Below are 14615 nucleotides of genomic sequence, written 5' to 3'. Positions count from 1 at the left end.
CCTGAAAAGTCACTCATTCCTTCTCTCCAGAGATGCTGCCTGTCCCACTGAGTTACTGCAGCACTTTGTGTCTACCGTTCACACTACTTCTATATTATCCTACTTTTGCATCCACTCCCCACATACTAGAAGCAATTTACACAGGCGTATTAACCTGCTCATCTTTGCGAAATGGGAGTAAACTGAAGCACCCGGAGAAAACGCACGTGGTCACAGGAAAACGTGCCAACTCCACACAGACGGCACCTGAATCCAGCATCAAATTCAGGTCTCTGGTGTTGTGAGCTGTGCCACTGTGCCTTCCTTCATTGCCTCAATGTTAAACAGCATCTAACCAGCCGAGTTAAAATGATGTTAGTATAGTGCAGTGAGAACGTACAAGCGGACCCTCGTGGCAGGTAGAAAGAAATCAGCGTGCGTGCGTGCGAACAGACAATTGAGAAGACTGTCAAATCCCAGGCCCAGTCAGAAACGAACACTTGGAGAAATGCTCTGGACCCCCTTGGGCAATTGAAACCAGTCCAGGAGATCACACGGACTACGTGTAATCAGTAAAGACACTTGTTTTCTCAATGAAACAGTGTCTGCCAGGAAGAAATGAATGTGTTATTATCTTGGATTTGTGTGGGTCTTTATTTTATTTCATCCCTTTCAAATTGTGTGACCACCATTACCAGGCACAGTAAATTTCTTTTTCTTTTAATCTGGCAAGAAAAGCTTTTTTCTTATGCTATAGTGGTATTCAATGTGCAATGAATTGACTTAAGACTGGAGCAAAACATTACCTCATTGTTCCAAGTGCATTTGAGGCCAGTTATGATTGCAGTAGTTCACTGCAGGCACAATGCGTCATTGCTTTTCCCTGTGAATGGCTTTCATGATACAATATTCCCTTTGTCCAAGCACACAGGATGAAGCTGAGACAAGTTCCACAAATAACACACTGAACATGTTAGTGGACTTGTAGTCCAGAGGCCTGAACAACTGACGCAGAAGCACGAGTTCAATTTCACCCCCATCCTCGCTCTCCCAGGCAACTGGAGAATTTATATTCAATTAAATAAATTGAATTAAACAGAAGAAGGCAATTAAAAAGCTGCAGTCATTTAACTGTGACTATGTAATGACTGAATTGACATTTTTGAGCATCCTTTCCAACTTTGACTCTGTGCAACACCAGACTACCCGGTCTGAAGAAGGTTTTCTATCCGAAATGACACTTATTCTTTTTCTCCAGAAATGCTGCCTGACCCGCTGAGTTACTCCAGCATTTTGTGTCTATCTTCATTTCCGGTGGGCGGCGCGACTCACGTCGCAGCAGCCTCTGCAGTCCGTCTGTCTTTTTGTTATTTTTTGTCCCGTTTTAATGTAGTTTTTATTTTTTTTGATGGGGTATGTGTGTGTGTGGGGGTGGGGGGTGGGGGAAACTTTTAAAGTCTTTCCCCTGCACGGAGAACCCGACCTTTTCCCTGTCGGGTCTCCGTTGTCATTGGGGCTGCACCGTGGAGCGGCCTCCAGCAGGAACGACCTGGGGGCTCCAGTCGCGGAGCTGCGAAGCTACTCACCATCATGGAGCTGGCCGAGTTCGGAGCGGGTGGAGCTGTGGTGGCGCGCTGCTGCGACCCGACCCTTGGAGATTCGGAGGCTCCAACCGCAGGTCTGGTAGACAGTAACACCAGGAGCCCGCGGGTCCCTGCTGGGAGACCGCTTTTCGGGGCTTCCGCAACGGCGACTTCGCCCGCCCGAGTCACGGGGTCGAGGAGTACCTGGAGCGGGGCCTGACATCGCCCGGCGCGGCTTCAACGGCTGCGGGACTTTGCTAGCGCCCGCCGGGGGCTCCAACAAGAAGACCCGGAGCGCGGCCTTGCATCACCTGGCGCGGCGTTAATGGCCGCGGGACAATTGCCATCGCCCGCCGGGGGCTTTGACTCTGACATCGGGAGGGGAATGGGGAGTGCAGGGGAGAGATACGTCTTTGCCTTCCATCACAGCGAGGAGGAGATGCGCTGTGATGGATGTCTGTGTAAGTTGTGTTGTGTCTTGGGTCTTTTTTTCTTGTGTGTATGACTGCAGAAACAACATTTCATTTGAGCCTCTATGAGGTTCAAGTGACAAATAAATTGTATTGTGTATTGTGTATTGTGTATGAACCAGCATCTACAGTTCCTTCCTACACACCAGACTTTCCTCATGGCTGTCATCTGTAAAGACTGAGCAAATAATTCAAATTAAGGACAATGAGGCATGGCAGGTACGATAGTGGCATTTAGGGGGCTTTTAGACAGGCACATGGATATGCAAGAAATGGAAGGATATGAATAATTGCAGGCATAGATGCTTAGTTTACCTTGGCATCATGTTCGACACAGACATTGTGGAGTAAAGGGTCTATTCTAAAGTATGTGCTAATCCAGGACCTTCAGCTGAAATCCCTTATCCACATCGTAAAAGACACGTTCTGATTAGGTTGGGCCTGCTGAGGATGGGTCTGGGGATGCTAGGAACTGCAGTTGCTGAATGTTGAGCAAAGCATCAAGTGCTGGAGAGTAATTCAATGAGTCATGTATCATCCATGGGAGGAATGGATAGGTGACCTTTCGGGTCTGGACCCTGCTTCAGACTGGATCTTGTCTTGGATGCTGCTGGCTGGTGGCATTAGTATCATAAGTACTCAATGTGTGATGGAAAGAACAATTTCCATCTGAGTGACTAAGTAAAATGTTCCCAGCGCTGCCGTGATAACATCGCATTTAAATGCCTATATTAATCCTTCCACTTGAAACGTACGGTAAATAACACTGCCTGAAGGTGGCAGTGTTGCTCCATCTTAGATTTAACTAACACAAGTATATACTTGTGTAATGTGTTGGAGAACAAGCATAGAAGAATTCTTTAACATTTTGGCCTAAAGTACAGTTTTTTAAAATATAAATGAAATAATCCTGGGTGAAAGCATTATAATGGTGAATTCTACTCCACTTGAGACTTGTTTGGGGCTGTTTAATTGTTGATGTACACTGAAATCTTTTGACATGTTTTTTATTATGAGCTCGGGGCCGAAATCCCGGGGGGGGGGACTGTTTTGAGAGGTGGGGGACGATTCCCCCCCCATTTTTTGTGATACCGATTTTAAAACTCGGTCATTGGAGGAGGGAGACGTCCGTGGGGAAAAGATCATGGAGTGGAGCTTGAATTGCATGCCCAGGTCATAGGGTCACAAGCGAAAAACACTCTTGGCAGCCCTGGACACAGACCTGCGCCTCATCTGCAGCCAGGATCGATCCCGGGTCTTCGGCGCTGCAATCGTTGCCGAACCGCCACCCGACCATCCCCATCCGCCACCGAGTGCCCCCGTCCCGCCCACGCACGGGGGTGGCCAGAGACGTCGGGAGTCAGATGGGAGCGGTGCCCCCAGGCCCACAGCCAGCGCCGAGAAGCAGCGCTAAATCTAGCTCAACTCTGCCTGTCCCGCCAGGTTAACCTTGCAACCCTGCCTGGACTTACGGGAACGACGGCCCAGGTTTACAGCCAGTGTGGAGAAGCAGCGCTAGCTCCACGGCTCCAGACTGGTGTCCCATCGGTCCAGGCAGGGCTGTAGGTTAACCCGGTGAGACAGGCGGAGTTGAGCTGGATTTAGCGCTGGATTGATCTGAAATTACCGTCCACAGGGCCCACGGCTGAAGCCTCCGAAGCATTGTGTGAGTGTGCGCATGCGCGCGTGGCCGCCAAGAAATTGTGTCCCCCCCTGTCCCCCGGTTACTCCCATGTTTTGATAGCGATTTCTGTGCCTGATGTGCTGTATGTAGAAATAAAGAACTACAGATGCTTGTTTATACCAATTGCTGGACATACACGCATTGCTAGAGTAACTCATCGGGTCGGGCAGCATCTCAGGAGCAAAAGGAACAGGTGACATTTCAGATCGAGACCAGACCGAGAGTCAGGGGAGAGGGAAATGAGAGATATAGAAGGTACATAGAGCAAATAAATGAAAGATATGCAAAAAGCATATGATGTACGGGTCATAAAAGATGTTTCGGGTCAGGCCGAGTCCGCCTTTGACTTTGTGTCCTTCTTTGGTATGAAACTCTTGTTGGCTTGCCATGTATTTTCCAGAAGTACATATGACTCGATGACTGTCTATGACTCTTAAGTACATATCACTTGGCCAAGCCCTGGGAAAGACCTTTCAGCCAAGGCTCAATGATGGAACCCTTGGTGCTGAGTTAAAAGATTTCAGATTCATGCCTCAAGCTTGATTGAGCATTGAGGAAGTCCATCACAGTCTGATGGGCTCTTTCTTTCAGATGAGGTGTGAAGCCATTGTCCCATCTAACTACGCAGGTGGATGTCAGAGATTCCAATGGGAAGAGAAACAGCTCATGTTTCAGGTCAAAGACCCTTTACCCAAACATCCTATGATGCCTCTGTAGAGAAGAGGATGGTTCTTTCTGGGTTCTTTGCCAACATTTATATCTTCACTCTCATCACACTGCTGTCTATGGGATCTAGCTATGGTGAATTGAATCATCTAGTTTCAACAGTGATCATTCTTCAAAAGACACTTTGGAATGTACTGTTAGGTACAGCATCAAAATGGTTGTTTCTCCAGAGTGCTTAAAATGTTGCTTAAATGCCAGATCTACTGGCTTTCTACTATTCCTCCACTGACTGATATTCTGGTACCCAAGCCCCACTCCTGTTTAGTTTAGTTTAGAGATTCAGCACAAAAAAAAAACAGGCCCTTCGGCCCACCGAGTCTATGCCGACTAGCAATCGCCGTACACTTAACACTATCTTACACACAAGGGACAATTTACAATGTTTACTGACGCGAATTAACCCACAAACATCTACGCCTTGGGAGTGTGGGAAGAAACCGGAGCACCCGGAGAAAACCCACGCGGTCACAGGGAGAATGTACAAACTCTGTACAGACACCAGCCGTAGTCATGATCAAACCTGGGTCTCTAGCACAGCAAGGCAGCAACTCTACCGCTTTCACACTTTCATATCAAGGCACATTGGCAACTGCATCAGGTTTATTATATTTTAGAGATACAGCATTGAAACAGGCCCTTCAGCCCACCAAGTCCATGCCGTCCACTAACCACCCATTCACACGAGTCTCATGTTATCCCACTTTCTCATCGACTCCCTACACACTAGGGCAATTTACAGAGGCTGATTCACCTACAAATCTGCATGTCTTTGGGATGTGGGAGGAAACCAGGGCGTCAGGAGGAAATCCACGCAGTCACATGGAGAACGTGTAACCTCCACACAGACGGTCAGGATCGAACCCGCGTTTCTAGCGTTGTCGGGAAGGAGCTCGACAAGCTGCGCCAGTGTGTCACCCATTGATTATTCTGTAAATCATGGTGTAGAATAAAATTACTATGCAATATAGCAATTTTGTTGAAAGGTATTATTAATGCATGCCTTCTTAAGCATTTTCAATCAAATTATTTTTTAATGAAAAATTTTTTTTTAGGTGACAGTCCAGCTTTAAAAAATAATGTATGCAGGAACAGGGGGCTTGGCTTCTTTTTGACAAGCAGCTGTCAGATGCTGCTCAACTATGGCACCAACTGCTTCTGATCAGTAGGTGTCAGTGTTGTCCTTTTTATTTTATATTTTAAAGAAAAGGGTGTTGTCTGAATATAAAAAATATATATATTTTGTGTGCATTTATATTAAATTGAATTTGTGCAGATGAAAACCTTGCCCGTGGTATTTTTATTTTGTAGTTTTGTTACCACAGAGAGTGGGTCCATGGTGAAATTTTGTTGATCTTACTGAATTTTATTTTTTCTAAATGCTCCCTAATGCTGAACAGATGGTCTCAACAATGAAAGCAGCTGCAAAGCAAATCCACCGTCTGTTTTATAGGCACAGAAAAAAAAATGCTTTTTGTCATTTATTAAAAAAAGGCTAGAAACCTTACTTGTTTTTCCCCTCATTTCTATATTATGCTTGCAGTAGCAAAACTGCAAATTAAAAATGCCAATACATAATGGTTTTTGCATGTTTTTATTTCAGTGAGCAAGCAAGGTTCCTGTGTGCTTATGATGCGGCTTGTTCTCTGCATAGACTCCATTTTGCAACACGCAGTGATAAATGAAGCTGCATCTTCATGGGCCACCATCACTGCCCCACCCCACCTTCCTTCCCCTGCAGCTTCATTCCTGCTTCAATTTGCTGAGTGCCTTTGGAGAATATTCAGAGCTGGCATACTGAAAGCCTGTGCACTAAGTAGAACAGCTTGATTAAAGCAACCCACGGTGAAGCTCTAAATCGCATTGTCTGTTTTAAATTAAATCAAGAATTACCAAAATTGCAAAATTGCAGTGAATGCCCATTAAATTGTAACACATCATTAAGCTTTAGATGTGGTGTCAGTGTCAGTATCAGTATCTAGTGCACATTTAAAAGCTTGAATCAGTTTATTTTGTGTAGAAGGCGTTGGTAAATCGAGTGATGTTTGTGAGCTTGCTATAGTCTCCAGCAGCCTTTTTCCTGTCCGTGCAATGGGTTTCCCTGCCTTTGTTCTCTTTGTGTCTCCCACAGTATTTTCCAATTCTTCATAACCTTTTGTAAACATTTAAAATGTTTGACTATTTCTCTTTCTTTGGGGAAGGGGGGGGGGGGAGGAGAGACTCCTGCAGATAAATGTTTGCAAAAGGAACTCCTTTGTCACCTCCACCCTGATTAAAAGCCCACTTTGCCGAGGTGAGGTAAAGGACATTGCTGTGGAGCTGCAGAAAATAAATCTGCTGTTTAACTCCTTGCAATCCTCAACAGCTTTCAGCTTTAATAGCTTAACAACTGAGCCTAATACAGTACTGGAGGCAAACTGTTCAGTGCAAGTGTGAGCAGGAGTTGGCCAAGCAGAACTTCAACCTTCACCATCTTTCAGTGTGATTGTGACTTTCCCACCAGACATTAACTCTTGGTTCTCCATCAAATTCAATGCTCCTTCTACACTTTGAGGTCTAGGGTCAGAAATTCTCAGGAATCATTGAGATGTTGGAATCATTGGAGAGGCAGCGCATGCTGCTTTCGGCCGGCCAGGAAGGGGGTAGTCCCTCCTGAGCGGTAGAGACAACTTTCAGAAGCGCCTTAGAAAGCACTTTACTGGGTTGCATCATTGCCTTGTTTGAGAACAGCTCCATCCAAGCGCAGGAAATTACAGAGATGGGTAGACGTAACCCAGACCATCACACAAACTAAACCTCCCTTCCATTGACTCCAAACATATTTCACGCTGCCTCGGCAAATGCACGGACATAATCAAGGACTAGTCTCTACCTGGACAGTCCCTCTTCTTCCTTCTCCCATCAGCCAAGATATGTGTGAAAACGCATACCTCCAGGTTCAGGGACTGCTTCTTAGTTATCAGGCAACTGAACTATCCTCTCACCAACTAGAGAGTGGCCCTGACCTACCATCTACCTTCACTGGACTTTATCTTGCACTAAACATTATACCTTTATCCAGTATCTGTATATTTGATTGTAATTATGTATAGTATTTCCACTGACAGGATCGCACGCAACAACAAGCGTTTCACTGTACCTCAGTACACATGACAATAACAATAAACTAAAGTACATGGTGTACATTTTCAATGAAGCTTTGTGAATAGCCATGTATCTTTTCTTCTGTCTACCTGGTAATCTCTTGCCATGATCGAGCTCAGAATAGTGTGCAGTCCAAGAAGGTCTGACCCAAAACGTCATCTGCCCTTTCCTTTCTTAGACGCTGGCTGACCCGCTGAGTTTCACCAGCACTTTGTGATCTGTATACCATAGCTAGACAGTGTGTTGGGTGTGGTAACCCTGGTTCTGCAGTGGAGCCATTGTTGGTCAGAATAGCCCTGCATGTTTAATTTTGTGTCCACCAGAAAGCATATTGAAGATTATATGCATTACATTGTCTGAAAGCACCTTCCCACATACAGTAAAACACAATGTGCTGGAGTAACACAGTGGTTGAGGGCAGCATCTGAGGAGGGATTGGATAGGCAACGGTTCGGGTTGGGAACTTTTTCCACTCCCTCCACAGATGCTGCCTGAACTGCTGAGTTCCTCCAGCACTTTGTGTTTTGTTCAAGATTCCAGCATCTGCAGTTCCTTGTATTTCCTTCAAACAGTGATGGGATAATGAGTATTTTTTTTAGATATGTTGGTTATGAGTCTAATATTAGCCTGGAGACATGTATGTCTATAAGGTTTTAAATGAATTAACAGTTCCTGTGGCATTTGGCAGAATAGATGGAAGAGTTTTGGAATATTTCCTTTTTCAAACAATTTACACCAGCTTTTCCTGTTAAAGCTATGTAACTAAATAAATGTTTCCAATCTATTCAGGACCATGAATTACATAGAATAATGTGGTTTACAACAAACTTCTTCTTCAGGCCATTTGTTTGGCTTCAATGCTGTTAAAGGAATTACTTCCAGGAAATTATTGTTCACTTGAACAGGGGCAGATAGTTAAAATGAAATTAGAGCTGAATGTGGAAAAATGATTTCATATCTTAGTCATTCAGCCACGTCCTGTTTACTGAACAGCTGCAGCCAAATGCCTGCAATCATCAGGGCTTTGGAGTGATCCAGACTAAAGGAAGCCAGATTTATTACTGAGCAACTCAATTGAAATCTGAGCTGCTGTTCCCGAAAGCACATTGTGCCGAACAATGTCATCTCAGTCTGCATCATTGCCTCTTAACTGCTCATCTTTTATGATTGTTGTAAGGTTTGGGTCACCCGTCCTTGAAGTGCATTGATATAGATTTTCCAAAGTCAGGGGTGTGTTGTGCCAGATTTAGAAACAGATTGTTACTTTAATTAGTTGCACTCACTGAAATGGCCTTAAACTGTTGATTTGCATTCCTATATGCATTCCTGTGGGGTCTGCAGCATTGGAAGTCATTGATCATGTATGTCCTTACACATTCAAAGTGCCTACTTTGGACTCTACAGAAACAGCACTCAAAACAGGCTATTTGGCCCACCGAGTCCGTGCCGACCAGCGATCACCCCGTACACTAACACTATCCTACCAACCAGGGACAATTTACAATTTTACCGAAGCTAATCAACCTACAAACTTCTACGCCTTTGGAGTGTGGAAGGAAACCGGAGCACTCGGCGAAAACCCACAAGTCACAGGGAGAACAGCACCCGTAGTCAGTATCGAACCCGGGACTCTGGTGCTGTAAGGCAGCAACTCTACCACTGTGCCTCTGTGCAGTTTAACTCATTCTCCCCAGCACTTTCTCAGAGGCTTGTATTGTCCTTTTAAGTACTTGTTCAATTTTGTGTTTGAACATTAATGACATTGCTCCCTTTTATATTGTGCATTCCAGATCATAGCATCTTAGAATAAACAACATTTCTTATCTTAAGGCAGCAGAGTGGTACATCTGGTACAGTGGTTGCTTCATCGTGACAAAGACCCGGGTTCGATCCTGACCTCGGGTCTGTGATAGGTTTGCACGTTTCCCTGTGACGGCATGTGTTTTTCTTTGGGGTGTTTGAGTTTCCTCCCACATCCTAAACATGTGTGGATTTGTATGTTAATTGGTTTCTAAATAGGCTCAGGTGTGTAGGGAGTGGATGAGAAAGTGTGATAACATAAAGCAAGTACAAATGGAATATCAATGGTTGGCTTGGACTTGGGCCGAAGGGCTTGTTTCCATGCTGTATGTTTCAATCAGCCAGTTAATCAGTCTATTAATCAATTAGCTCTGATAATTACCTCAAATCTGGGTCCTCCATTTCTTGACGTTCCCACAGTGGAAGTAATTTCTACTGATACTTTAAAAAATAAGTCATTTATAATTGTGAATGCACTTCTGTGAATTTCTCCTTTAACATTCCCTCTTCAGGGAGAATTGACTCCACTTTCATTTTTCTGTGTAACTGAAATCCCTCACTTGATGTTAATTTTAGCAAACCTAGGTTGAATCATCAAGGTCGTGATACCTTCCAAAGATAAGATGTCCAGAACTGGCCACAATGCTATTTTTGATACATTCCCTTTTATTTATCAATGGTTTCTCATATCTTGCTTTATTATCCCATGCCTCAGTTTATAAGGCTCAGGATGACTCATGCTTTTTCAACTGCCATTTGACTTGTACCATAAAACTTTGACTTTGTAAATTACTCAATTCTCTTTTTCTTGTACTCCCTTAGAAGCTTCACCATTTTTGTTGGTATCCCAGTTGTTCCAGAATGTATTGCCTCTTACACATGTATATTAGATTCTATCCACCATCTCCAAGTCAATATCCCCCCTTTTACCTTCGTTGTTTGCTCATTGTACAGGTCCACCGCCAATTGTGTAGGAAAGAACTGCAGATGTTGGTTTAAATCGAAGGTAGGCACAAAATGCTGGAATAACTCAGCGGGATAGGCAACATCTCGAGGGAAGGAATGGGTAACGTTTTGGGTCGACCCGAAACATCACCTATTCCTTCTCTCCAGAGATGCTGCTTGTCCCGTTGAGTTACTCCAGCGTTTTATCTCCATCACCAATTGTCCCAGCAACTGGAGATCCGGCATCTCATTTAATCCGGACAAAATTACAATGAGTGGACTTGAAGTCTTCGCCGGGTGAGTCTACGATCTCGACCTCGTTGGGATTTCCTCGTCAATCGGCGAGTCATTTTCCCGCTACGGCTGGAACTCTGGCCTGACCAGTGCCGGCAGATCCGTTCCTATAGCCGACTTTGTGGCCCGGTATCTCGGCTCATTGGAAGCCTTGACCTCTGTGGTCCAGCAAAATGGATAATCTAGAAAGGCTCTGGAACCAAAGATGCCAGAAATCTGTGGTGGACCTGAACACAAATTTGCTCATTCTCCGAAACACTTAAAGAATAAATTTATGGTTAATTGGGATTGCCAGGATGTGTGGCTTTCTTGGAACTATCTCAGTCACTGAGTGCCTTCATGTGCCAGAAATATATCGAAATTAAACATGTTTTTTTTTAAACCTTTCCAGGAGATTGTGTGATTGGTATGTGGGCCAACTGTCCACGTGGTCCAAAGACCCACTGTAGATGGACGAAAATAAATGTTTCTATATATCAAGGAGGTGTGAATAGACCGAGCTCTTTTATTAGAAACAGGGAGTGTAAGAGAAAAGTACCGGACAGAAACAGCTTCTTCCCCTCAGTTATCAGGGTAAGCTAATGTACTGTTAGATTCACCTCTACCCCATTGAGGACTTTGGACTTTGTCTAAGGATCTGATGCGCTACAAAGCTGAGAACCATATTCTGCACTCTGCATCTTGCCCCTTGCATGATATATTATACTTGAATTTGACTTGATGGTATCTTTGTATGGTATATCTGATGATCCGTTGGATGGCATTGAATAACATGTGCACATGTGACAATAATAAACCTAAATTTAAAGAATATGAGAACTCATGATACGACAGGACAGAAGGGGAAATATTTTCACATGGAGAGTACCAAAGATTACTGTAATAGATAGTGAGTAATCCACTCAGGAATTTTAAGTAAAACATGCCAGGATTTATTTACAATGTGAAGCATATGGCCTCAGGAAATGGTAGAGATAGATGCACTTGGAGGAGAAACTAGATGAGGGAACAAGACAAGGGAGAAAGGAATATAAAGAGATTCTGTGCTGAGGAAGGGAGGGAAGAGGCTTGTGAGGAGCACAAAGCACTTACACCCTGAAAGTTCTCATACAATTCAAAGTAATTTCTGAATGGGGTTGATGGGTCAGATGGCACACTGGTACTTAGTCTGTGCATTGTTTGTAGCACTGTTAAGGTTCATTGTAGTCTTATTCCAGTACTGGGCAGCTGAGCAAAAGACTTGAATGTTTAAAAGCATCATAGATACTTCTCTCATCATCCATTTTTAGACACAAGGAACTGCAGATGCTGGTTTACAAAACAAAGGTAACTCCGCAGGTCAGGCAGCATCTCTGGAGGACATGGATAGATGACGTTTTGGGTGGGGACCCTTCTTCAGATTCGACCTGACCCGACCTGAAATATAACCTATCCATGTTCTCCAGAGATGTTGCCTGAGCCGCTGAGTTAAAGGATTTGAGTATAGGAGCAGGTAGGTTCTACTGCAGCTGTACAGGGTCTTGGTGAGACCACACCTGGAGTATTGCGTACAGTTTTGGTCTCCTAATCTGAAGAAGGACATTCTTGCCATAGAGGGAGTACAGAGAAGGTTCACCAGACTGATTCTTGGGATGTCAGGACTTTCATATGAAGAAAGACTGGATAGACTCGGCTTGTACTCGCTAGAATTTGGAAGATTGAGGGGGGATCTTATAGAAACTTACAAAATTCTTGAGGGGCTGGACAGGCTAGATGCAGGAAGATTGTTCCCGATGTTGGGGAAGTCCAGAACAAGGGGTCACAGTTTAAGGATAAAGGGGAAATCTTTTAGGACTGAGATTTTTTACACAGAGAGTGGTGAATCTCTGGAATTCTCTGCCACAGAATGTAGTTGAGGCCAGTTCATTGGCTATATTTAAGAGGGAGTTAGATGTGGCCCTTGTGGCTAAAGGGATCAGGGGGTATGGAGAGAAGGCAGGTAGAGGATACTGAGTTGGATGATCAGCCATGATCATATTGAATGGCGGTGCAGGCTCGAAGGGCCGAATGGCCTACTCCTGCACCTATTTTCTATGTTACTCTAGCACTTTGTCCTTTTTTTCAATTTTCTTTATTCAAGTGGTTTTTCTGGGTCGAATTGTTCTTGGGGTTTCCAGTCAGAAGTCAAGACATGACAATTAGGAGCATGATATTCAATTAAACCAGAACTTGGGACAATGTAGACTTCTGGCACTGGGCAGAGGCATTTCACTTTGTTTTTCTTGCACAATGGGTGTCAATAGCAATGGGTGTCATCATCAGCTGAAGTAGGAACTAATTGATCTGAAGACTTAAATCATTAAAGTTTTGGTTTTAGCCCTTATTTCCATTATGTACATTTTTTAAAAGAAACTATTTTGTTAATAACAGGATGAAAGGAGGCCATTTGGCCCATAGTGTCCATGCAAGCCAACAATGGACTTTTTAGCCTGTCTGCAGCTTCTTGGTGATTGGTCCTTCAGGTGCTGTTTAAAGATAACACAAGTTTTTGTTTCTTACACCCTTTTAGCAATGAGTTCTAGACCTCACAAATCTTTAAGTGTGTTGTTTTCTCAGCTCCCTTCAGTCCTTCTGCCTATTTCTGCAAATTTATCCAGAAGAGGTTTACCAGAATGCTGCCAGGATTAGAGAATATTAGTGATAAGTGATGAGATTGGACAGACTTGCATAGTTTTCCCTGGAGTGTGAGTCTGAGGGACGATAGAAAGTATATAATATTATGAAAGGTATAGATATTCTAGAGGGATAGATATGCTAAGCTTTTCCCCAGGTTCAACATGTCAAAGACTGGAGGACATTTCTTTAAGATGCGGTGGGGGGGGGGGGGGGGGGGGGTAAAGTTTAAAGGAAATGTGCGTGGCAAGATTTTTTTTGCACAGAGTGCTGGCTGACTGGAACACACTGCCAAAGGTGGTGGTGGAGACAGATTCTACAGTGGCATTTAAGTGGCTTGTAAATAGTCACATGGGTCCCAAGAGTCACAATAGGCGCATGGGTCCATATGCATGGAGCGATATGGATCACGTGCAGGCAGAGATGAATACTTTAACTTGGTATCATGTTCAGCACGGACATTGTGACCAAAGGGCTTGTTCTATTTACTGATGTCTCATCTAAAGGAGTAGGTAATCTTATTTTGTTCAAGAAGGAACTGCAGATGCTGGAAGATCGAAGGTACACAAAAATGCTGGAGAAACTCAGCGGGTGCAGCAGCATCTATGGAGCGAAGGAAATAGGCGACGTTTCGGGCCGAAACGTCACCTATTTCCTTTGCTCCATAGATGCTGCTGCACCCGCTGAGTTTCTCCAGCATTTTTGTGTACCAGGTAATCTTATTTTGTTGAGCACCACATAACTTTATACATCTTCAAATATCTTGTCGGTGTTTTCTAGCCAAGGTAAACCCCAGCCTGTAAAGTCTCTCCAGTAAACAGAAGTTCTCCAATCTTGTAACATCTTCACTTCTGTATGCTCTCTCCTTCTTTTGCATCTTTCTTGCAGTATGTTGACCACAAATGTGCATAGAATTCCAGCTGCAGCTGTTTTGTACATTCAGTACGACTGTTGGAGTGGCACGGTGGTACAGCGGTAAAGTTGCTGCATTACAGCGTCAGAGATCAGGGTTAGATCCTCAATACGGGTGCTGTCTGTATAGGAGTTTGTCCGTTCTCACTATGACCATGTTGGTTTTCTCTGGGTGATCCGGTTTCCTCCCACACTCTAAAGACGTAAGGGGTTGTAGGTTAATTGGCTTTGGTAAAATTATAAATTGTCCCCAGTGTGCAGGATACCGCTGGTATATAAAGTGATCGCTGGTCGGCGCTGACAAGGTGAGCTGAAGTGCCTATTTCCGCGCTGTATCTCTAAAGTCAGAAGACCTCTGCTGTGGTCATCTAGCTCTATTCGACAGATATCCTGTATGCCTGCTTAATCATTGTGGCTGTCCACCCACCT

General features: G+C 44.2%; 1 protein-coding gene across 8 annotated transcripts in view; it reads left to right on the top strand.

Annotated features, from left to right (window-relative positions):
* Positions 1-14615, top strand: part of diaph1 (diaphanous related formin 1) — a 345460-nt gene that overhangs the window by 134293 nt on the left and 196552 nt on the right. The gene's annotated exons all lie outside the window — the stretch shown is intronic.

This window comes from Amblyraja radiata, chromosome 11 (genome assembly GCF_010909765.2).
Source record: "Amblyraja radiata isolate CabotCenter1 chromosome 11, sAmbRad1.1.pri, whole genome shotgun sequence".
NCBI lineage: Eukaryota > Metazoa > Chordata > Chondrichthyes > Rajiformes > Rajidae > Amblyraja > Amblyraja radiata.
Note: the sequence above shows the minus strand (reverse complement) of the source record. Positions and strands in the feature narration are given on the sequence as shown.